General features: G+C 36.8%; 1 non-coding gene across 1 annotated transcript; it reads right to left on the bottom strand.

The window, feature by feature from the left end:
• Positions 1-217: 217 nt before the first annotated feature.
• LOC129675057 (U6 spliceosomal RNA) lies at positions 218-324 on the bottom strand. The gene has a single exon (XR_008719867.1). It is a non-coding gene; the product is annotated as a U6 spliceosomal RNA (small nuclear RNA).
• Positions 325-24,786: the final 24,462 nt, after the last annotated feature.

Genomic DNA, 24,786 nt, shown 5'->3' with positions numbered 1-24,786 from the left:
CTGGACCTCTTTCTTGTTTATCTTCTTTAGTTGTACATATTTTAGTATGTTTATCCTGTCTTATAGGTCTATATAAGTGAGTATATACCATGTGTGTATTTCTGCTTTTGGGATACCTCACTCAAGATGATTTTTCTAGATCCCACCATTTGCCTGCAGAATTCATGATTTCCTTGTTTTTAATTGCCGAGTAGTATTCCATTGTGTAAAAGTACCAAAAAATATGGAATGCTTCACGAATTTGTGTGTTATCCTTGCGCAGGGGCCATACTAATCTTCTCTGTATCGTTTCAATTTTAGTATATGTGCTGTCGAAACGAGCACAAACCTGCTGTTTTCAAGCTCCATTTACTTTTATATGGTAACTTGCTGTGATTTCGAGATATATTTATTGGAGACAAAAAATGATAGATCTTGTCTTCTAATCTAGCCCAATAATTTGTTATTTTTATCTAGTCTTTGTTGCTGAATGGAGAACAATAATAGTCTAAGTTATTATCATTTTTGTATTTGTATTAATTTTTGCCATTTTGTTGATTTTGTGAATGTTTTTTCTCATACTGCTTTGACTACCATTTTTTTTCCTGTAGCCTCTTGGGTGTCTTTATTCTTCTATTCAGTCCAACATATTCTTTCCAATAAAGCTGGCTTGGTGATCATATATTTCTTTAGTCAGTTTCTATCATGGAATTTTCTGTTTTCTCTTTTTTCTTCAGTTTCATTATATTGTTCTTCATATTCACCCAGAATTTGATAGGGGTTATGTTGAACCAAAACACGGCTTTGATTGATATTGACATCTTAATAATATTAAGTTTTCTAATCCAATTTTATAGGTATATTTTTCATATACTGATGATTTTTAACACTTTCCCATCAATGTTTTCTAGACTTTATCATATAAATCCTTATCTCCCTGCTTAGGCTACTAGTAAATATTGTATTATTTTGATATTTAGCTACATTCTAAAGCTATATTGCACATTTTATAAGAAATAAGTCTTATAAAAGCAAAAAGTATTTACATATTCGTTTGTATCTAATTGGTCACATTGTTATATAGTTTCTACTAAATCAATTTCTATTAATGTCAAGGACAGTTTTCATCCATGCTTTCCTTATGGGAAAGAATCTCTGTTATATACAAGATATAATGTACATGTAAACATGGAGCTCCACTAGAGAGTATCTCTTACTCAGTGAAATTAATGTAATGGCTATATTATTGTTCGGTTAATGATAGTCATACAAAGCCAATTCCTGCATTGACTATGTAGTTTAGTTTTCTTCAATAGCTTCTGTAACACTCTTAAATTCAACTTTAGCAGAGCACTGTGTATTGTATGTATGTATTTGTTACAATATAACACTCTATTATATGTATGTGTATGAATTTCTGTATAAGTTTGTTTGAAATATGTTTGTTTCCAAAATTAGAAGGATAGAAAATTGAGAATAGGAAAGATATTTTAGGTTAAATGTTTAAGGAATTTAATTAATGCACTCAAAATAATTTTTTTTAGATTCAATTCTATGGCAGGTAAAGGGTATTTTTAATAAATAATAAATCAGTAAATAATAAATTGTGTGGTAAAAAATACAACTTCAGGTCAATTTGGTAAATAGGAATAGAAAAAGAGAACAAATAAACCAATGGTTAAACTTAAACAGGATTTCTTAGGGAAGTAATAAACTGAAACAAGTCTCAAATTATAAGAAGTCATCATTCAGTGAAGAATGGGGAAAGCTCATCATGAAAAGTTAGTTTATTAAAAAATATTGAAGAATAAAGCATGTCACAAGATACATGAGTTCAATAGAATTGCAGGCTTTGTTTCAAGGAAATAGGAGAAATGACAAAAAAATACAAGACAAGAAAGGCGGGTAGAGAATAATTGTGAAGACAAGCTTTTTTACTTATAAGTTCTTATTTACAACAAAAACATAATTAATAAGCACAGGGGTAACCTATATGAGAACTATTGTAGAGAGCTGTTTTTAAAATATTCTTTAAATCTGGCTTGGCTTTCAAACTTCTCCATAATTTCTTTAAAGTCAGTGGCAGAGGTTGGTGGTAAACACTGAGAGGAATAATAATGTTGTAGAAAAATTACTGTATCAAGAGCTGATTTTGAGGAATTAACAAACATTCTTTAATATTCTGGTTTTTCTAAAAGGGACTGGCTAAAGGAGGGTCCTCCATCAGATAACTTAGAACCTATTTCTCTGTTAACTAATGAGGGTACTGCAGAGGAGAAGCTACCACTATAGTCAAATTTCCATTGCTTTGATCTCACATTTTTCCCTTGAAAGCAGAGAAACAGGATTTAAATCTTTAATTGTTACAACATCTTTTGTTGAGATTCCCATAGGGATAAAGGAATAATTGGAGGGGTACCCTGTGTTCTTTGGGAAAAAAATACCAATTCACACAATGAAACGACTATTTTCGATATGTAATAGGTAGTATTGGAGCTTTTATACTACACAGGAACTGGACTCATGATGTGAGCATTGAATTCTGCCCATAGCTTGTTGCCCAGGGCAGCCTCTTTTTTTCATTTGAAAACTGTCCTTATGAACTCCTTCAAATTTTCCATTCTATTTCTTCCCAGATTCCATTGAGGGGGCCTTGTATATGCTCCCATTGCTGGGTTTAGTCATTAAAAGTGTTGTCATGGTAACTATCCACTTTCTGCAGTGACCACCCATTGCCTTGAGGGAGGAAGTTGGCAAAATCCTCTTGATATTCTTAGTTAAGATTAGCTTTATTATATTTACAAAAGGCTCGTGCATGTTGCATGTTTAGCCAGGGCCAGGGTCCATGAGCTAGAAAGAATGAAGAAAATAGAAGATAGGTTGTTTTGGATTTTTAGGAGTATTTAGTATTACAATTACCACCCACAATTAATATTCACTTCCAAACCCTTTTCACAGCCATCAATAGCAGGCTGTAAAAAATCGAAAGGGCCAATTTTATTACTGAAAATTCCTAAAAGATCAGGTACAGCTGGCACAATCACATCTTATGTTAGTATCTTCAGGACCACAAAGTGTCCAATTCCTTTCTCCCATATTGTAGAGGAGGATTGATCAACTTTTATAGGTTGTTTCTTAATGGCAGAAACAAATTGCTGTGGTCTTTCATTTGAAACTGCCATTTGTATTGTCTCTGACATATTTCCTTCTTAGGTAGAAGTTTCCTTCAAATAGGTATTTAAGCTTTGGTGGATCACTTTAGAGGTTATTTTAAGAAATAAATAAAAAATAACTTTCCTATTTTTGTAAATTAATACATTAGTGGGAAACAAATTGCTTCTTTTTGAAGAAAAAGAACAAAAGGATAATGGACAGGTATCATCATGTAATCCTGGCTTTAGGGTTAGGCTATGCTTACTTTACATTTCTTTTTTTTTTTTTGAGTGCCATGTACTCATTTTAGATCTAGAAGAAAACCAAGCCTTCCTCTTAGCAGAAGCTTTGTAAGCTAGTTTTGTCTTTTTGAATATAGTTCTCTAATTGCCTTGTAGCTCTCGGTATTTGGTTCTTACTTCTTTGTAATTGTCTCACTGCATGCACAGTCCATGCACTGTCTATACAGAACTCTCACAAGGTTATGCTATGTCTGGCTTGAAATCTACCTCTTACATTTGTGGACACAAATAGTGTACCTACTTTCCTATCGCATGGTTGCTTCATAGCACAGGATTAAAGAGCTGGTCACATAGGATTTCCTCTAGGATAGCAGAACGAGGCCTAGAACCTCTCATAAAAGGACAGAATGTAGATGAGAGAATTTTTCTGTGATATGTACACTTCTTTTCAGGAAGCCTAGTCTTCTGTGATTTCAACAGAGAAGCCAGTTCCTCCCACATGTAGCAGATTATTTTTTAACCTTCTATGAACCCCTTTGAGGAATACAGACTTTTATTTTTTTACTGCACAGACTTTAAATATGCAGGAAATTATGGTCAGAGATATGGGTTGTCTTACAGAAATTTACACAGCAAAAAAGTATAACTTTATTATGTGAAAAAGTCTTTAAACAGAGGAGGTGCTTTCACTGGGTTCTTGCTATTCTGGTCAGTTTTAATGTTAGCTTGCCACAAATTACATATATCAGTATGGAACCTTACATAAAGAACTGCATTGATTGGCATAAATGAACAGAAAGCCCACTCAGCCCTTCCCCCTTCCCCTCATCTGATAGTGGGTGGCATCTTCTAGCAGTCCAGATTTTTCTTTTTAATGTAAGGAGGAAGAAAGTTACTTGCTTTTTCTTTTCCTGGTCTTCCCTCTTGACACCAAGTTGATTTCCCTTGTTGCTGCTGCTGATTCTGTGATAACAGCAGGAAAAGGAACAGCATTCCCATACTTCCATTGTGGACTAAACACAATGGGCTTGGAATTGCTGAAACACCTGTTCTGTGGACTAAGCATCTACCAGCTTGTTTATTTTCCCAGTGACAGATAGCACTCAGGGTTACTCTGATTGCTTAAGTACTCAGCCTTAAGGACTGAGCAACTACTGGCGTCTCAGCTTTTCAGACATGAATCAGATGTCATTACTATGTCTACATAAGCTAACTTAATGAATTTATGTATAAGGATATCCAAACAAAACAAAACAAACATCATGTATGCATGTAAGAAGGTAGAATGTTCTTTTAGCTAACGAGCTACTCCTGAGCACTGAGCATGCTATGGAATGAAGTGGATATACTCAGTGACACTCTGTTGAAGAAAACTGAATTTCCCTTTCTCAGTAAGTATCAATTGCAAAAGGCTCCTTAGCAAGAGATAGGATTTTGTATTCATTTCCTCACTTTATGCTGGGATTTTTTTTCAGTTTTGAACTTATAGAGGTTCATTTGTATTCTGTCACAATCTTTATGAGCTCATGTGTGTATCATTCCTGTTGTGTCTAATATATTTTCTTATGTGTTTTCTTTTTCTTTTAATTTCATTGTGATTTTAGTTTTAGAGAGAGGGAGAGGAAGGAAAAAAGATAGATTGAATCTGGGAAAAGTTGTTAGGGAAGGAATGAATGTGATCAAAGTTTGGTGTATGATTTTTTAAATAAAAACTGTTTATATCAGCATATTATGTATATATAAAGTCATTGGTTCTACTTCTCTGGGGCAGCAAGTCTCAACCTGTGCTTTATGACCCCTTTGGGACCAAATGAACCTTTCATAGGGGTTGCATACTATATATTATGCATATCAAATATTTAAATTACAATTTATAATAGCAAAATTGCAGTTATGAAATAACAATGAAAATAGTTTTATTGTTGGGGATTACCACAATATGAGGAACTGTGTTAAAGGGTTGCAGCATTAGGAAGGTTCAGAATCTCTGCTCTAGTGAACAATGGCTTATTATACTCTGTTAATAGCAAAATAAACATTGCTCCCTGCACAAGTAGCCATTTTTCTGCACCAGCAGGACCTCCTTTATTTTTGGACTCTCCCTCTGCTTCTAGGAGGATGGATGCTCCTACTAGGTTCAACATGCTTCTTATTTAAACTTAGGCTTTTGTTTTGGGGTATTAGTATGTTTGTTATCCAAAATAGAAATGTGATCTTCTGAAGAACTTTGTTTTTCTTCTACTTCTGAACTCTTGAGTGGACTCAGTCTTTAACTGAAATCTCTTATATGCCTGATTCTTCTTGAGAAACCTCCTTATCACTGACACTTGGGTGTCTGGCTCAGGTTTCCTATTTTCACCACATAGGACTATAAGTTCTCTACATCTTAAGGCTCAATGAGCTAATCTTGTATTTAATCCTCATTTGCACCAAGTTTGACTACAGACAGTTTTCCATACAGCGGCTAATCTCCTTAGAAACAAATCAAGGGATCTCAGGTTGATCACTTTAGGCTTGAAGCCAACCACCTTCTCAGAAGCTCAGCTAATAGAACATTCTGCTTTTGTCTCAGCCTCTACTGGGCTCAAAAGACCTTGGGTCCCTTTTGACCCTGTTTATATTTGTCCCTGATTGTGTTTTGAAGTAGACAGTTTGGCAGCTATATTGTTTTTTATCTTGTGTTTTTTTGTTTGTTTGTTTGTTTATTTGTTTTCGTCTTCGTGCCCCACTGTAATTGCACTTCAAGATTAGGAACTAAAAATTTATATAGTATACTACATTCCACATGCTTGAACTCAGTAATTTTACTAGCTTCACCTTGTTGTCATGGCTCAGCTTTTCCTAAGAATGTTCACTATCTTCTCTCTTAAAATATTCCTTAATTATAAATGAGTTTATACCATGTGTGACTTTCTGGGTCTCAGTTACATCACTTAAGATGATGTTTTCTAGTCCCATCCATTTACCTGCAAATTTTATGATTTCTCTGTTTTTAATAACTGAATAGTATTCCATTGTGTAAATGTACCACAGTGTCTGTATCCATTCTTTGGTTGAGGGACATCTAGGTTGTTTCCAGTTTCTGGCTATTATGAATAAAGCCGCTATGAACATAGCTAAGTAAATGTTCTTCTTTTATGGTGGAGCACCTTTCAGCTATATGCCCAGTAGTGGTATAGCTGGGTCTTGTATTCCCAATTTTCGAGGAAAGCACCACATTGATTCCCAGAGAGATTGTACAAGTTTGCATTACTATGAACAATGGAGGAGTGATCCTCTTTCTCCACATCCTCGCCAGCATGTGTTGTCACTTGAGTTATTGATCTTAGCTATTCTGACTGGTGTAAGATGGAATCTTAAAGCTGTTTTGACTCTAGTGGCTAAGGATATTGAGCATTTCTTTAAGTGCTTCTAAGACATTCAAGATTCCTGTTGTGCATTCTTGTGTTAGCTCTGTACACCTTTTAATTGGATTATTTGATTTCTTGATGTTTGATTTCTTAAGTTATTTGAATAAGATGCAGAGAAAATGGGGATGGGAAGTAAAAGGGTAAAAACAAGAAGGGAAATTTAAGGGGCATCTCTTTGTCAAGCTGGAGGTCTGTGACAGGGTAGGCTCCTAGGAGGACATAGGGTGAATCTAGCTGAGACTCCTAACAGAGAGAGGGAAGAATGAAGACTGAAGAAACCACTTCATAGCCAGGCAGGACAAGTGGAAGGAGGGGAACAACAACCCAGAGACAAAACCTTTGATCCAAAAATTACCCTGCCTACAAGAAGTGCAGGGATAAAGAGAGAACAAAGACTGAGGGAATCTCCAACTAATAAATTGGTCCAACTTGAGAGCCACCCCATGGTAAAGAGCCAGTTTCTGACACTATTAATGATGTTCTTCTATGCTTGCAGACAAGAACCTAACTAGACTGTCATTTGGAAGGCTTCAGCCAGCAGCAGACTGAGACAGATGCTACAACTCACAGCCAAGCATGGAATGGAGCTCTGGAGATCTTGTGACAGTGATGCAGAAAAGATGAAAGGACCTGGAGGGGACAGGAACCTCACAAGAAGACCAACAGAGACAACTAACCCAGTCCCATGGAGTCTTATCGAGACTGAAACATCAACTATGGAGCATGCATGGTCTGGACCTAGGCCTTCTGCACATATGTGGTAGATAGGCAGCTTGGTCTTCATATAAGGTGACTGGTGAGTGTATGGGAAGGCCTGTTTCTAATGTAGACTTTATTGTTTGCTTTTGGATCACTTTCCCCTGACAGAGCTGCCTTGCCTGCCTCAGAGAATGAGGATATGCTCAGTCCTGATGTGACAGGATGTGCTGGGGACAGTTGATACAGGTGGATGGGGGCTCCCCTTTTCTGGGGGGGAATGTGAGAGGGGAAGGGAGAAGGGAGAATGAGAGGAAGGAGGGCTGGGAGGAAAGAAGGGAGGGGTTACTCTTGGGATGTAAAGTAAATAAACTGCAAATAATAGTCCTTAGTTTTTGAAGCTAAATAAATATCACTAAGTTCTTTTTGTTGCTGTTTTTAAATACTTTTTTATCCCAATGAATAATGTACATTATCCATATTCACATATTTGGTAACATTTACTATTTTTATTTATCCTGTATTCTCTTTCTTACTCTTTGTCTCTTTTGTACTTTTACCGTGGCTCTTTATACTTGCCTCTTTATGTATACTTTAAGTAAAAGTATATTCTTTTCAATAACAATGGACCAGTAGCCTGACTTTATAAGTTTTGTATTGGTCTCTCTCTCTCTCTCTTTCATGTATGTGTGTACATGATCACATGTATATAAGAATGTGTATATCACTAAATTCTTACCAGGGTCCTTTATTGGCAGGAAGATCTATTCACTACTTGATGTATCCATTTCATTGTCCACAGTTCAGTAATTTCCAATGACAAGACTAGAATGTTCTACAGCAAAACCATTGGCAAAGACAAGCTTGCTTTTGAAGTTCTAAAACTCTTCAAAGATCAAAGTTAGAAATAGCTTTGATATACCACTTATTTCAACACCTTCATGATAAAGATGAAGAACAAAAGCATGGAAACAATGTTTTATAAAGAATAGAAGTAGATACTTAAAATTCCAGTGCTTGTGCTAACACCTAAGCCTTCTAACTTCCAATCCAGCATAATTTAAAATCACTCAGTTTAACTTCTGATATTCTCCCCAGTTCATCTGTGTCATATATATTCCAGGTTTTCCATTTCCTCTTCAGAAAAAAATTTAAGTTAGAAAGGGGAACCCTCCTCCACTGCTGGTGGAAATGTAAACTTGTACAACCACTTTAAAAATCAATCTGGCACCTTCTCAGAAAACTGGGAACAGTACTACCTCAAGAACCAGCTATACCATTCCTGGGAATATACCTGAAAGATGCTCCACCATAAAACAAGGATATATTTCTCCAAATATATTCATAGCAGCTTTATTCATAATAGGCAGAATCTGGAAACAACCTAGATGTCCCTCAACTGAAGAATGGATACAGAAATTGTGGTACATTTACACAATAGGATACTACTCGACAATTAAAAACAAGGAAATCATGAAATTTGCAGGCAAATGGAGGGAACTAAAGAAGATCATCTTGAGTGAAGTAACCCAGAAGCAGAAAGACTTGCATGGTATATATTCACTTATAAATGGATATTAGCTATCCATATAGGATAAACATACTAAAATCTAAAGACCTAAAAAAGCTAAACAACAAGGAGGATCCCAGGGAAGAGGCTTAATTTTCACATAGAAGTGAAAATAGGATAGACATGGGAAGTATTAGTACAGAAGGAACAGGATGGGAGCTACCACAGATGTACTCTAAAAGATTCCACCCAGAATGGGATCAAAGCAGATGCAGACTCATAGCCAAACTTTGGACAGAGTGCAAGGAGACTTATGGAAGAAGTGGGATATATTAGGACCCAGATGGTACAAGTGCCCCACAAGAGGACCAACAAATCCAAAAAGAAGGTTGGACCCCGGGGGAGGGGGACTTCAAAGACTGATGCATCAACCAAGCATAAGGTGGACATAGATCCTCTGCTTAGATGTAACCTATAAACAGCTGAGTATCCACGTAGGTTACCTAGTTAAGGGGAGAAGAGATGGTCTCTGAAATAAACTTTGTTGCCTGCTTCTTGATCATTTCTCCCTGGTGGAGTGACCTAGCTGGCATACAGAGGAAGAGGATCCAGATAGATCTGATGTGGCCTGATAGGCTAGGGTCAGACTGTATGAGAGAGATGAGGAAGGGGACTACAACTGGGCTATAAAGTGAATAAATGGTAATAATAATAATAATAATAATAATAATAATAATAATAATAATACTTTAAAAAAGAAAAAAATAGAAAAGTAAAAAAATAATATCACTTAATATCTCTTTTTCTTGAATTTTATTTTTTTCTTATCAGTTACATTTTATTAACTCTGTATCCCAGCCGTGTCCTGATCCCTCATTCCCTCCCAGTCCCTCCCTCCCTCCCTCATCTCCACCATGCCTCTTGCCAAGTCCACTGATAGGGGGGACCTCCTCCCCATTCATCTGATCCTGTTTTATCAGGTTTCTTCAGGACTGGCTGCAAAGCTCTCCTCTGTGGCCTAACAGGACTGCTCCTCCCTTGGGGGGTGGGGAGGCCAAAGAGCCAGTCATTGAGTTCCTGTTAGAAATAGTCCTTGTTCCCCTCACTATGGGAAACCAATTGGTTACTGAGCTACCACAGGCTACATCTGAGCAGAGGTTCTAGGTTATATCCATACATGGTCCTTGGTTGAATGTCAGTCTCAGAAAAGACCCTGTGCCCAGATATATTTGGTCCTTGTGGAGCTCCTATCCTTTCCCCATCAGACTAACTCCCCTTCTTTCTTATGATTCCCTGTACTCTGCCAAAGGTTTGGTCATGAGTCTTTGCTTTGAAATCACTGCTAGTTAGAGTCTTTCAAATGCGCTCAGCAGACTCCTGTCATACGTTCAATGCGCATCCCATCTGTCTTTCTAAACGAGGATTGATAATCTTACCCCATGTCTGCTCTCTTGATTATCTTTTTTAGGTGTATAGATTTCATTATGTTTATCATATCTTATAGGTCTATATAAGTGAGTATATACCAAGTTTTTCTTTCTCCTTCTGGGATATTTCACTCAGGATGATCTTTTCTAGATCCCACCATTTGCCTGCAAATTTCATGATTTCCTCCTTTTTGATTGCTGAGTAGTATTCCATTGTGTAAAAATACCACAATTTCTGTACCCATTCCTCCGTTGATGGACATCTGGGTTGTTTCCAGGTTCTGGCTATTACAAATAATGCTGCTATAAACATGGTTGAGCAAATATCCTTTTTGTGTACTTGAGCAAACTTTGGGTATATACCTAGCAGTGGTATAGCTGGGTCTTGAGGAAGCACTATTCCTAATTGTCTTAGAAAGCGCCAGATAGATTTCCAGAGTGGTTTACATTCCCTCCAGCAGTGGAGGAGGGTTTCCCTTTCTCCCCAACCTCTCCAGCAGGTGTTGTCCCTTGAGTTTTTCATCTTGGCCATTCTGATGGGTGTAAGGTGATATCTCAGGGTCGTTTTGATTTGCATTTCCCTGATGGCTAATGAGGATGAGCATTTCTTTAAGTGTTTCTCTGCCATTCGATATTCCTCTACAGAGAATTCTCTGTTTAGCTCTGTTCCCCATTTTTTAAGTGGATTACTTGGTTTGCTGCTTTTCAGCTTCTTTAGTTCTTTGTATATACTCGATATTAGTCCTCTGTCAGATAAAGGGTTAGTGAAGATTCTTTCCCAATCTGTAGGCAGGCGTTTTGTTTTGATGACAGTGTCCTTTGCTTTACAGAAGCTTTTCAGTTTCATGAGGTCCCATTTATTGATTGTTGCTCTTAGAGCCTGTGCTGTTGGTGTTCTGTTCAGGAAGTTGTCTCCTGTGCCAATGAGTTCTAGGCTGTTCCCCACTTTTTCTTCTAACAGATTTAGAGTATCTGGTTTTATGTTGAGGTCTTTGATCCACTTGGACTTTAGTTTTGTGCACGGTGATAAATATAGATCTATTTTCATTTTTCTGCATGTGGACATGCAGTTGGACCAGCATTTGTTGAAGATGCTGTCTTTTTTCCATTGAATGGTTTTGGCTTCCTTGTCAAAAATCGAATATTCATAGGTGTGTGGGTTTATTTCTGGGTCTTCTATGCGGGTCCATTGATCCTCCTTTGTGTTTTTATGCCAATACCATGCAGTTTTTATTACTATTGCTCTGTAGTACAACTTGAGATCAGGGATAGAGATACCTCCAGATGATCTGTTGTTGTACAGGATTGTTTTGGAGATTCTGGGTTTTTTGTTTCTGCATATGAAGCTGAGAATCTTTTTTTCAAGGTCTGTAAAGAATTGAGTTGGTATTTTGATGAGAATTGCATTGAATCTGTAGATTGCTTTTGTCAGGGTGGCCATTTTCACAATGTTAATCCTACCAATCCACTTAATATCTCTTATTTCCTTCATCTGACTTAAAAACCAGATGAACTTGTCCTATTATTTAATTACATCTCTACTTTAGATGAACAGTTCAAGTTATAAAGTCACCTAGCTATTCCACTGCAACTGATACCTGTGAACATTACCAGTGCATGTTTAAATTGATCCTGTATTTAATCTTTCAGTTCTAGATGCAAGTACAGATCCAGCCAATGATACAGTAAACAGAAAGCTTTAATTGTGAAATGCCCTTGGACCACATAATGGAAACTTTTTCATCTACCCAGGAATAAGAAACTGCCCACCTGTCTTATAAGACTGGGACCAGAATTTTATTAATAGGAAAAATTATTCATATAAAACATTCTTATAATTATGCCACCCTAAATCAATAATAAATTGCCAAAGAAGAACCATTTTGTAACATCTCAAAACTCAAATTAAAGATGCTGATGACATGGACCATGCATTCCAACATGAAACTTTTTGTGTGGAATACAAAAATAAAAGAATGTTTTGTGGGGCAAGCAGAGGTAGAAGATAACTAACTTTGTAGGAGTTAAGCATTCCTCTAAATTGGCTTCTGTGACACCTCATCCCACTCTTTTAAAAGCTGTTCAACTGTTTACTGAAAGACAAGTGACAGGATCAGAACATCAGGTCATTTTATTGTATGGAGTGACCTTAAGTAGATACTCTTGGTAGACTTTCTGAAAGCATAAAACTTGCCAATAATGTGTGCTTTTAGATTGCCTTCAAAGGCCAGATACAATCATTATAATCAGTTCCACATGAGGAAGTAGTGAGGAGACACTGATACATTAGCAGATAAGATTGAGGAAGAGTATCCTACAGCAATAACAAAAGAAAAAAGGTGAGGGTGCACTGTAAAGATATGGAGAGAGTAGGAAGAAACACGCTTAATTAGAAGGACTTAAATTTGGGCAGAGCTTAGATGTAACCCATAAAGTTCCTATAATCACATTAATAAAGCAATATACACCCCCAGAATAAGCCCAGAATTTTTTTTTTTGTCAACAGTGGTTATTCTGTAACCTTTTTAGGTCAATTTGTGTAGGGTTTGTTCAGTTTCTTTATGGACTTATAGTATAGGATTTTAATTTCCTTGTAGATTCCATGAAAGGAGGATGCTTATGATACTTCCCAGCATGCTACCTGAGGTACCACTGTGTTTGTGTTATATCTCTCTACTGAAGCTATATAGGGTAGATATATAGGATCATGTCTTCAGCCCCTATTTTTCACCATGTCTACTTTGGGTCAGGCCATCAGATAGGCCATATACCTTCCGTATTTTCTAGTTTGGGATTTTCAGTAAAGTAGAAGCATTGCTCAGTCTTGAGTAGAATAGATAATAAAACACAGTAGCAAATACAAAAATAAAGTATAAATAAATAATTCTCTACAGCTACACTGAGGTTGATGACCAGACAAGCAATAGTAAATTCCTGCTACTTGTGTCACTTTACATGTTATATTGGCATATGTATCCCTTAGAGAGTGCGTGAGTATCTGGAAATGTATTCAGCCCAATGTTGCTTGTTGGTCTGACGCTTGTATTTTGATTCTAATTACTGGCCCTCAAGATCTGGTTACTGCCTTAATACACCTATCCTTGTTTGTGTAAACCAGCCTAAGACATTATACCTTATTTGTTGATTAAAGGCCTAGATACCTGGACAAGGCAGAATGGGGTAGGTGTGGTTAAGGATCCAGTGCTTTTGGGTTCAAGAGAATCACAGGAAACCAATGGACAGGTAGAGAGGAAGAAAAAGGATGCCACGGTAAGTTAGCATGGAAAAGAAACCAAGTGGGCTGAGAGGAAGGACCCCAAGGATGACTTGGGTGTAAAAAAAGAACGCATCAATTATAAGCAAGTATTCATAAGATTATGGACGAAAGGTAGTCCAGACGAGGATGGCTAAGGAGGATGGCATTGTATGTAGGCTGGGAGGTGGATGGTGAGGTTATTGAGACAGCAAAGGTGAAATGTCCAGTCCAAGGTAAATAATGCAATTATAAAATTTAACAGCTATCTGTGTCTTATTAATTGTGATACTAGGTTAAATAAAACTGCCATATAATCATAAGACAAACAATAAATAATATATAGCCTAACAACATTTTTAATTTACTACAACAGCCCAACTTAAAAATTATGTTGCTTGTTAAGTGACCAATAAGACTGGTTTAGGACTGCAGCCAGTTTGAATAATGTCTGTGTACTCACTAGTATAGTCCAGCAAAGAATACATTTCCATGATAGAAATTCACCCAAGAAAGATTTATTTAGTAATCTGTTAGAGCTAGGCTGACAAGTGCTGGAGCATGTTTGGGTCTCAGAAACTGTCCTAGTTTGCATTCCATGTCTGAGATAAACACCCAGAACAACAGCAAAATGAGAAAGAATGGGTTTATTTCGGCTTACAGATTATATTCTATTATAAAGGGATATTTAGGGCAGCAATCTGGAAGTAATAAACTGATGCAGAAGCCGTTAAGGAGCATTCCTTATTGCCTCATTTCTCATGGCTCACTCAACTTACCTTTTTTATACAACCCCAGGACCACCTCTCCAGGAGTGGCACAACTCACAGTGTCTTGGGCCATTCTGCATTAATCATTAATAAAAAAAATGCCACACAGATGTGCCTTTAGGCCAGTCTTATGGAGGCATTAGCACAATGTATGTTCCCACTTCTCAGATTATTCTGGCTTGTGTCATTTGACAACATACTAATCAACACCATTGACCCTTTGTCAATTTGACAGATAAATGCATCACTATTAAATAACAAACCATCCTCTTCTGTCTTGTTTGTCCCCAACTTGTCATGTTTCTACATAATCATAATGCAAAACAGTCTAACTTTTTATTATTTTGTTTTTTATTAAAACAGCACATTATCATTTTCACTCTTTTTCCTTAATTTATTTCATGAACCCTAACCCTAATTCTCTCTCAAATCAAAATCTCTTTTTATTTAATCATTTTATATATATATATATATATACGATATATATACGATATATATATATATATATATATATATATATATATATATATATATATATATATATATATATATATGTATAAACACCTAAACACAACCCACTGAGTCAAGTTAGTGTAGTTTTTATGTACACATTTTTAGGGCTGACCAATTGCCTTTGAATAATCATTAAAGAGGGTCTTCCATGGAGAACTTACTGCTCCTTATCTTAGCAGTGAATAATTGCTTGTAGTACTTCACAATCCCCATTTCATTCCGGATGTCACCTGGTGTTGGACTTGTCCAGATCTTGTTTAGGCAGGCATCTTGTTAAGATTTTATAGGTATAGCTTCCCTGTCATATATAGGATACATTATAGTGCAACAGACTTCCTGGTCTTGTAGGTCTTACAATCTTTACACTATTACTTTTATAATGTTCTCTGAGCCTAAGGTGTAGGACTTATATTTAGATATATTGATTGGTTGTAAGTATAATTATTTAGAAAGCACTTAAATATTATACTTGTTTAGGAAGTTGGCAGTAGTTAGGTCTACTCTAAGATCTACAAACTTAATAGCCATTTTTAATTGTCTGATTTTTAATACCATGCATGATTTATCTCCTGCTAAATTGTTCTTTTGTCCAGTCGAACATCTATTGGTTATGATAAACATGTAAGTGTCAATATTGCACATTTAGGGATATATTACTATGTTAGTATTGTGACACATAGGCAACAAAACTCTGCAGAACAATTTATTACTTTCCTCTCTTTAAAGCTTCCTCATCACCTTCCTGTAACATAAATGCTGTTGCTCAGAAAAGAGGCTTCCAGATTGGATCCAACTTGAATCCTTTGAATCTAATGTCCAAAGTTTTCAGCAAGAAAGACTTACCTTCAACTTCTATAAGGCAGTAAAGTACAACAATACATTACGATGTTCTGGAAGAATTTTGGACTCAGCTGCCCAACAACTTGAAAGCAGGTTTCTTATGCCTAAGTATTGAAGTACTTGTGGTTTTGCTCAATAATGGATGGTTGTTATAGATGGATCAGTATCACCTCAAGTCTCTCTGTCTCTGTCTCTGTCTCTGTCTCTCTCTCTCTCACACACACACACACACACACACAGAGAGAGAGAGAGAGAGAAAGACTTGGGTATACTATATTCAATTTTAGGCAAATATAAAATTACATTACCCTCTATTTTTGCTTCAAGCATTATTAGTTTTAATTATCACTCCTCTTTCCTCATTCTGTACTGACCTCACTATCTCCTCCAAATTAAAGAATCCCCACTTTTCCATTTTCTCCCTTCATATCAACTGTGTCAATCTGTCTTAGGGTTTCTATTACTGTGATGAAACACCATGACCAAAAAGAGACTTAGGGAAAAAGGTTTATTTAGCTTCCAAGTCTAAAACCCAGGAAAATAACCCACACAGGGAAGGAACTTGGAGGCAGAAACTGATGCAAGAGGAGTGTTGCTTATTGAATTGCTCATCATGGCTTGCTCAGCCTGTTTTTGTTTTTAAAGAAACTAGTATCATGAGCCTAGGCATGACAACACCCACATGGGCTGGACTCTTCCCTATGAATCATGAATTAAGAAAAGGCCTACAGCTGGATCTCCTGGAGACATTTTTCTCAACAGAGGTTCCTTCTTTTCAGAGGACTCTAGCTCTTGTCTTGTTGACATAAAATTAAGTTGACATAAAACAAGCCAGGACAGAATCCCTACCACAGTCTTTTTAAATGCCAATGATTATTTTGGAATATGGCTTTAAGCTGATGGTCAAATTGTATCCATAGTTAGACGAAAACAAAGGTGAATGATTATGTATGCTAAGTAGCTAGATCCCTTTTATGCAATTTAGACTAAAGCCCACGGAATGGGACCATCTAGTTTTAGGGTAAGTCTTTCTACAATAATTAACCTCATCAAGACAATCTGTCATTGGCACGGCCATAGGCTGACCTAGTTAACATAATTTCTACAGGGTATTTGTTTTATAGATGAGTCCATATTCAGTCAAGTTGGCAACACAATCATATTATCTAACATTTATATTTTAATTTTTATAACTATCATAATCATAACAGATACGAGGTAGCATTTCACTGGTTTTAATTTATTTTTTTCTAGTTCTGAGTGGTATTAAAGATATTTTCAGATATTTGTTGTTCATCTTTATGTCTTCATTGGGGAGCTTCAATTCACTTCTGTTTTAGTTACTTTTTCATTGCTATGAAGAGATACCATGATCAAGGCAGCATATAAAGACAGTATTTGATTTGGGGGCTTGATTACAGATTCACAGTGTTAGTCTATTACACTCATAGCTGAAAACTTAGTAGCAGTCAGACAAGCATGTTTCTGAAGAAGTAGCAGAGAGCTTACATGTTGTGACAACAAGCACAAGACAGAGGGAGTGATCAAAATGGAATGGCATATGATTTTGAAACCTCAAAGACTATCCCTCTACTGACACACCTCCTTTAAAAAGACCACAATTCCTAATTCTCCCCAAATCTTTCCAATAATAGTGTGCTGGTTAGTGTTTTGTAAACTTAACACAAGATAGTCACTTGTGAAAAGAGAATCTCAGTTGAAAAAATATATCCACATGATTGTCTGTAGGCAAGTCTGGTAAGTTTTCTGGATTAACGATTAATGTAATAGGATCCAATGAACTCTTGGTGCTTGTCACTCTTGATTGTATAAAAAAGAAAATGAGCCAGGAATTAGAAGCAAGCCAGTAAGCAACATAACTCCATTACCTGTTTTCAGTCCCTTCCTTCATGTTCCTGCCTTGAGATCTTGCTTTGTTTTGCCTTCATGGTGGACTATGTAAGGTAAAATAAGCTCTACTGTCCTCCACTTGATTTTGGTCATAGCATTTTGTCACAGCAGTATAAAGTAAGCTAGGATGAAAACAAATCTATACCTGATTCAGTTATACCACTGCTGAGAAAATACCAAAAGACTCTACATGCTACAATAGAGATACCAGTTTATTAATGATTATTCCTGTTCTACTCACAATAGCTAAAAAATTAAAAAGCCTGGATGTCCATATGTTGATGAATGAATTGTAATGTGATATATTTAAACAATAGAACATTTTTCAGATGTTAATAAAATGAAATTATGGACCTTACAGGTAACTGTATAGAGCTGGAAATAATCATTCTTACAGAATAATGAATATAAAAAATGTTTTTTTTCACTTTAAAAATATTTTAATTAAATTTTTATTTTTATATTAATTAAAGATTATTTATTTTGTATCCCAGCTGTGACTCTCTCTCTCATTTTATCCCAACAGCACCCTCCTTCCCTCATCTCCTCCCTGCCCCTCTCTAAGTCCACTGATAGGGGAGAGCCTCCTCCCATTCCATCTGACCATTGCTAATCAGGTCTCATCAGGGCAGGCTGCAATGTCCACCTCTGTGGCCTAGCCAGGCTGTTCTTCCCTTGGGGTGGGGTGGGGAGATGGTCAAAGAGTCAACCACTGAGTTCATGTCAGAGATAGTCCCTGTTCCCCTTACTAGGGTACCCACTTGGATAATGAGCTGCCATGGGCTACGTCTGAGCAGGGGTTCTAGGTTATATCCATGCATGGTCCTTGGTTGGAGAATCCATCTCAGAAAAGAGCCCTCTGGCCAGATATATTTGGTCCTTGTGGAGCTCCTGCCCTCTCCAGGTCTTAGTAACTCCCACTTCTTTCATATGATTCCCTGCATTCTGCCCAAGTTTTGGTTATGAGTCTCAGTATCTGCTTTGATATACTGAGAGTCTTTCAGAGGCCCTCTATGGTAGGTTCCTGTCCTGTTACTTGTTTTCTCCTACTTCCAATGTCCATCCCATTTTTCTTTCAAAGTGAGGATTGATCATCTTACTCCAGGCCCTTCTTATTTAGCTTCTTTAGGTGTACAGATTTTAGTATGTTTATCCTATCTTACTTTAGTATCCACTTAAAAGTGAGTATATACCGTGTGTGTCTTTCTGCTTCTGGAATATCTCACTCAGGATGGTCTTTCCTAGATCCCACCATTGCTTGCGAATTTCATGATTTTCTTTTTTTAATTGCAGAGTAGTATTCCATTGTGTAAATGTACCACAATTTTTGTATCATTCCTCTGTTGAGGGACATCTGGGTTGTTTCCAGGTTCTGGCTATTACAAATAAAGCTGCTACAAACATGGTTGAACAAATGTCCTTGTATACTTGAACATATTTTGGATATATGCGTAGGAGTGGTATACCTGGATCTTGAGGAAGCTCTATTCCTAATTGTCTGAGAAAATGCCAGATTAATTTCCAAAGTGGTTGTACAAGTTTACATTCCCACCAGCAATGGAGGAGGGTTCCCCTTTATACAGAACCCCTCCAGCATGTGTTGTCACTTAAATTTTGGATCTTAACCATTCTGATGGTGTAAGGTGAAATCTCAGGGTCAAAATGTTTAAAGTCTTGGAGAGATTTAGGATACAAGGCACGTACCTAAACATAGTAAAAGAAATATATAGCAAGCCTATAACCAACATTAAAACTCAATGGGGAGAAACATAAATTAATCCCATTGAAATAAGGGACAAGCAAGGCTGCTCACTCTCTCCATATCTCTTCAAAATAGTACTCAAAGTCTTACCTAGAGCAATAAGACAACTGAAGGCTATCAAGGGGAATCAAATTGGAAAGGAAGAAGTGAAAGTATCACTATTCACAGATGATATGATAGTATACATGAGTGACCCCCAAAATTCAACCAGAGAATTCCTTCAGCTGATAAACACCTTCAGCAAAGTGGCTGGATACAAAATTAACTCAAAAAAATCAGAAGCCCTTCTATATATCAAAGACAAAAGGGCCAAGAAAGAAATCAGGAAAACAACAGCCTTCACAATAGCCACTAATAACCTAAAGTACCTTGGGGCAAATCTAACCAAGCAAGTGAAAGACCTGTTTGAAAAAAAAAAAAACTTCAAGTCTCTGAAGAAAGAAATTGAAGAAGATATCAGAAGATGGAAAGATCTCCCATACTCATGGATTAGTAGGATTAACATAGTGAAAAAGACCATCCTGCCAAAAGCAATCTACAGATTCAATGCAGTTCCCATCAGAATATCAACCTATAATAAAATAGATTAAAAAAATTAATAAACACCTCAGAAATGTGTTTTGGGATTCCTTAAAGAACTAAAAGTAGAATACCATTTGACCCAGCTGTACTACTCCTGGGTGTTTACACAAAGGAATCAAGTCAGACTATCATAGCAATACCTCAATATGCATGCTTATCACAGAAATGCTCTCAAAAAATGTTATGAAATTAGCCACCTAGGATAATTTTTAAATGGATGGTTTATTTTATTTTAAATCCAAGCACTATGTATACAAAATGGAGTGTTAGACACAAAAAGAACAAAATCATGTTGTTATTGTTATTATTTGAGGAAAATAAAAGGATAAGCACCTTTGGGATAGGAAATAACACATACATGTTTTAGTCTATTCTTACTGCAATATAAAGGATTCCCAATAGAGTTTGAAGGCTAATCATTAAACATTTCTGCTGCCCTACCTTCTAAAGATTGTAGGGGGAGCACAAATATTTAAATTACAGCAACACACCGTGTGAACAAAAAGCTAAGAATGATATGATTTCGTATTAGAAGTGCTGCAAATGAAATACTATGAAGAAAAAACTTAAAGAAGTAGGATAAAAGTATTAAATAATATTTCAGACATTAACAATGAAATAATTAATGATCAAAAGACTTCCTTTTACTGGGTGTTGTAGCACATAACAGAAAATTAGCAATATTTGATTTTCTGGGCCTGAACAAATTTACTGAATATATTTTCTGTCTTCTGCCATTTCCCACTGTATACATGTACCACATTTTTTTTTTTTACTATTTAGCTGTTAGACATCTAGTCTAATGCATCTTCTAGGCATTATGAATGCAGAAATAATAAACATGATTGTACAGTTATCCCTATCATAAGACTTACAGTCATTTGTTATTTACCCAGAAATGGTAAAGATATGTCATATCGCCCTTCTGTTTTAGTTTGTTTCAATATTTGTTTCACTAATATACAAGAATACCAGGAAGAATAAGGCTGCCTCTTTTTACACATTCCTGACAGCAAGTGTTGTCATTTGTTTTCATGATGATAGACATTTCAAAAGAAGTAAGATAGGATCTCAAAGTAGTTAAAACAAAGAAAATGCAACTTTTTTTTTTAGAGATCATTTTATTCTTTATTTCTTTTTTTCATTTTAAAGTTTTCTATTATTATTATTATTAATTACACTTTATTCATGTTGTATCCCCCCATAAGCCCCTCCCTCCTCCCCTCCCGATCCCACCCTTCTTCCCCTTTCTGCATGCATGTCCCTCCCCAAGTCCACTGATAGGGGAGGTCTTCCTCTCCTTCTTTCTGATCTTAGACTATCAGTTCTCATCAGAAGTGGCTGCATTGTCATCTTCTTTGGCCTGGCAAGGCTGCTCCCCCATCAGGGGGAAGTGATCAAAGAGCAGACCAATCAGATTATGTCAGAGGCAGTCCCTCTTCCCATTACTAGGTAACCCACTTGGACACTGAACTACCATGGGCTACATCTGTGCAGGGGTTCTAGGTTATCTCCATGAATAGTCCTTGGTTGGAGTATGAGTCTCTGGGAAGTTCCCTGTGTTCAAATTTTCTTGTTCTGTTGCTCTCCTTGTGGAGTTCCTGTCCTCTCCAGCTCTTGCTATTTCCCACTTCTTACATAAAATTCCATTCACTCTGCCGGACAGTTGGCCATCAGGCTCAGCATCTGCTTTGATAGTCTGCAGGGCAGAGGCTTTCAGAGGCCCTCTGTGGCAGGTTCCTAGGTTGTTTCCTGTTTTCTTCTTCTTCTGATGTCCATCCTCTTTGCCTTTCAGGATGGGGATTGAGCATTTTAGTTAGGGTCCTCTCTTTTGTTTAGTTTCTTTAGATGTACCGATTTTAGTGGGTTTATCCTATGTTGTATGTTTATATGAGTGAGTATATACCGTGTGTGTCTTTTTGCTTCTGGGACAACTCAGCAACGTTTTTTTTTTTGTTGTTGTTTTTTTTTTTTTTTTAAGAATTATCTGTTAATTTCATTATCACATCTATTAATAGACAGCTTTGAGGGTAGTTGGAGTTTAATTTTTGCAGCTCTTTTTGTACTCTAGATTGAAAACCCCATTTGAAGTCTACCTTGCAAAGATTTTCTCCGATTCTGCAGTTTGTCACTTTACTATGGTGATTATTTCCTTTGTTGTTCAGAAGGGTTTTTGGATTCAGTACAATCCATCTTTCCAATTCTTGGAGCTAATTACTATGATATCCCAATTATTTTCAGAAAATTTCTGTGTCTATCTATATGTTAAAGTGTTTTCCTGTGTTTTTCTCTGCTAGTTTTTGTATTTAATTTTTTGTATTTTCGTTGTCAATCCATTTTGAATTTTTTTTTGTGCAAGATAAGGAATATACACCTAAGTCCATTCTTCTACATGTAGCTATCCAGTTTTCCTCCTACTAATTAGTGGAAAGACTTTTTTTCTAGTGTAAACTTTCAACACCTCAAATAACATAGCTGCAAAAGATTCATATTTTATAATTCCATTAATGTGAATATTCTTTCTATATAAACCCATATAGACAGAAAGTACATAAGTGTTCATCAGGGATAAGTGCAAGGTGAACTGAAAGTAATTCCTAATAGGTACAAAATTTGTTATAGTAATTAAAGCATTGCAGAGGAGGAATTCTAATACACAATCACTCTATTTCATATTAATTATGTTGTACAACTTCACTGATGTATTAAAATACACTGAACTGTACTCATATTAGAGACTTTTATCATATGTCAATTTTGTGCCAATAAGTAATTACAAACACAATTGTAAAATACCTTCAAGCATAAATCGATGGGCAGATTCTAAAAATCTTTCCAAGATAAAAACATATATATTAACAAAACTCTTTAATTATTTAAAAAAATAAAAGATAAAATGAAAACCATTATGTCAAAGTTGGACAAGACAAACCAACAGAAGGAAATAAGCTCCAAGAGAAAGCACAAGATTAGAGACATACTCATTAACACATTCAGGATTTCCATAAAAGTACTAAATTGAAGCTATAATATATATGCAGAGGACCCACAGACCCATGTAGGCCCTCTGGGTGCTGCTTCAGTCTCTGTGAGTTCATACAAGATTTGCTCAGTTATTTTAGAGGACTTTGTTCTCATGGTGTCCTTTGTCCCCCCTGTCTCCACAATTCCTTTTGCTTCTTTTTTTTTAATTTTTTTATTAATTACACTTTATTCATTTTGTATCCCCCCATAAGCCCCTCCCTCCTCCCCTCCCGATCTCACCCTCCCTCCCCTTTCTGCATGCATGCCACTCCCCAAGTCCACTGGTAGGGGAGGTTCTCCTCTTCTTTCTGATCTTAGTCTATCAGTTCTCATCAAAAGTGGCTGCCTTGTCCTCTACTGTGGCCTGATAAGGCTGCTCCCCCCTCAGGGGGAAGTGATCAACGAGCAGGCCAATCAGATTATGTCAGAGACAGTCCCTCTTCCCATTACTATGTAACCCACTTGGACACTGAACTACCACGGGCTACACCTGTGCAGGGGTTCCAGGTTATCTCCATGAATAATCCTTGGTTAGAGTATGAGTCTCTGGGAAGTTCCCTGTGTTCAAATTATCTTGTTCTGTTGCTCTCCTTGTGGAGTTCCCATCCCCTCCAGCTCTTATATTTCCCACTTCTTACATAAAATTCCATTCACTCTGCCCATCAGTTGGCCATCAGGCTCAGCATCTGCTTTGACGGTCTATACTGCAGAGGCTTTCAGAGGCCCTCTGTGGCAGGTTCCTAGGTTGTTTCCTGTTTTCTTCTGGCTTTCAGAGGCCCTCTGTAGCAGGTTCCGAGGTTGTTTCCTATTTTCTTTTTCTTCTGGTGTCCATCCTCTTTGCCTTTCAGGATGCGGATTGAACATTTTAGTTAGGGTCCTCTCTTTTGCTTAGTTTCTTTAGATGTACCGATTTTAGTGGGTTTATTCTATATTGTATGTTTATATGAGTGAGTATATACCATGCGTGTCCTTTTGCTTCTTACTCATGGAGTTCCCTGAACTCTGAGGAGAGGGATTTGATGGAGACATCTTCTTTAGAGCTGTGTGTTCCAATCTCTCTCAATCTCTGTCTCTCTGTGTCTCTTTCGTGTGTGTGTGTGTGTGTATACACACGTGTGCATGCAAGTGTAATGATTGGCTGTTGCTCTGGGTATTTGTTTCCATCTGCTGCCAGAGGAAGGCTTCTCTAATGTTGGACACTGGTCTGTGGTTAGAGCATAATATCTTTAGGAATCATGTTACAATCACTGGTAGTAACTGGTTTTACCCTGGGTCTCTAGGATATCTAATCTTTGCTTTGTGGTCACCCAAGCATTGTCCGGTATGGATTCTATTGCCACCGTTGCCTTAACATTATTTCACAAGCAGGACAGATTCTAGATAACAGGTTTCATGGTTAGGTTGGTGTTTATGTTTCTCTTTTGGTAGCCTGTAAAATACAGTACATTTTATGTCAAAGACACTAGAAGTTTGTGGTCAAGGTTCTATAGAGGTGTCAGCACAACCTTCCTCTGTTGAGTAAGTTGTATGGCTGTTGTAGTCTTCAACAGAGCCTTGTTTTCAGTTTGTGAAGAGCAAAGTATTGTCATGGAAATATCCTGAATTGTTTGGGGATTTCCATGGGACACTTTCACCCAGTACCTCAATTGGATGAAACCCAAATCCTTGTAATGGAAGCTTCATTTGGTGACAAGATATGGTCAGTTGGAGTTCT

The sequence above is a fragment of the Psammomys obesus genome, unplaced genomic scaffold (assembly GCF_907164565.1).
Source record: "Psammomys obesus unplaced genomic scaffold, mPsaObe1.curated_primary_1811, whole genome shotgun sequence".
In the NCBI taxonomy this organism is placed as follows: Eukaryota; Metazoa; Chordata; class Mammalia; order Rodentia; family Muridae; genus Psammomys; species Psammomys obesus.
The sequence above is the reverse complement of the archived record's forward strand: the minus strand, read 5'-3'. Positions and strand labels throughout refer to the sequence as shown.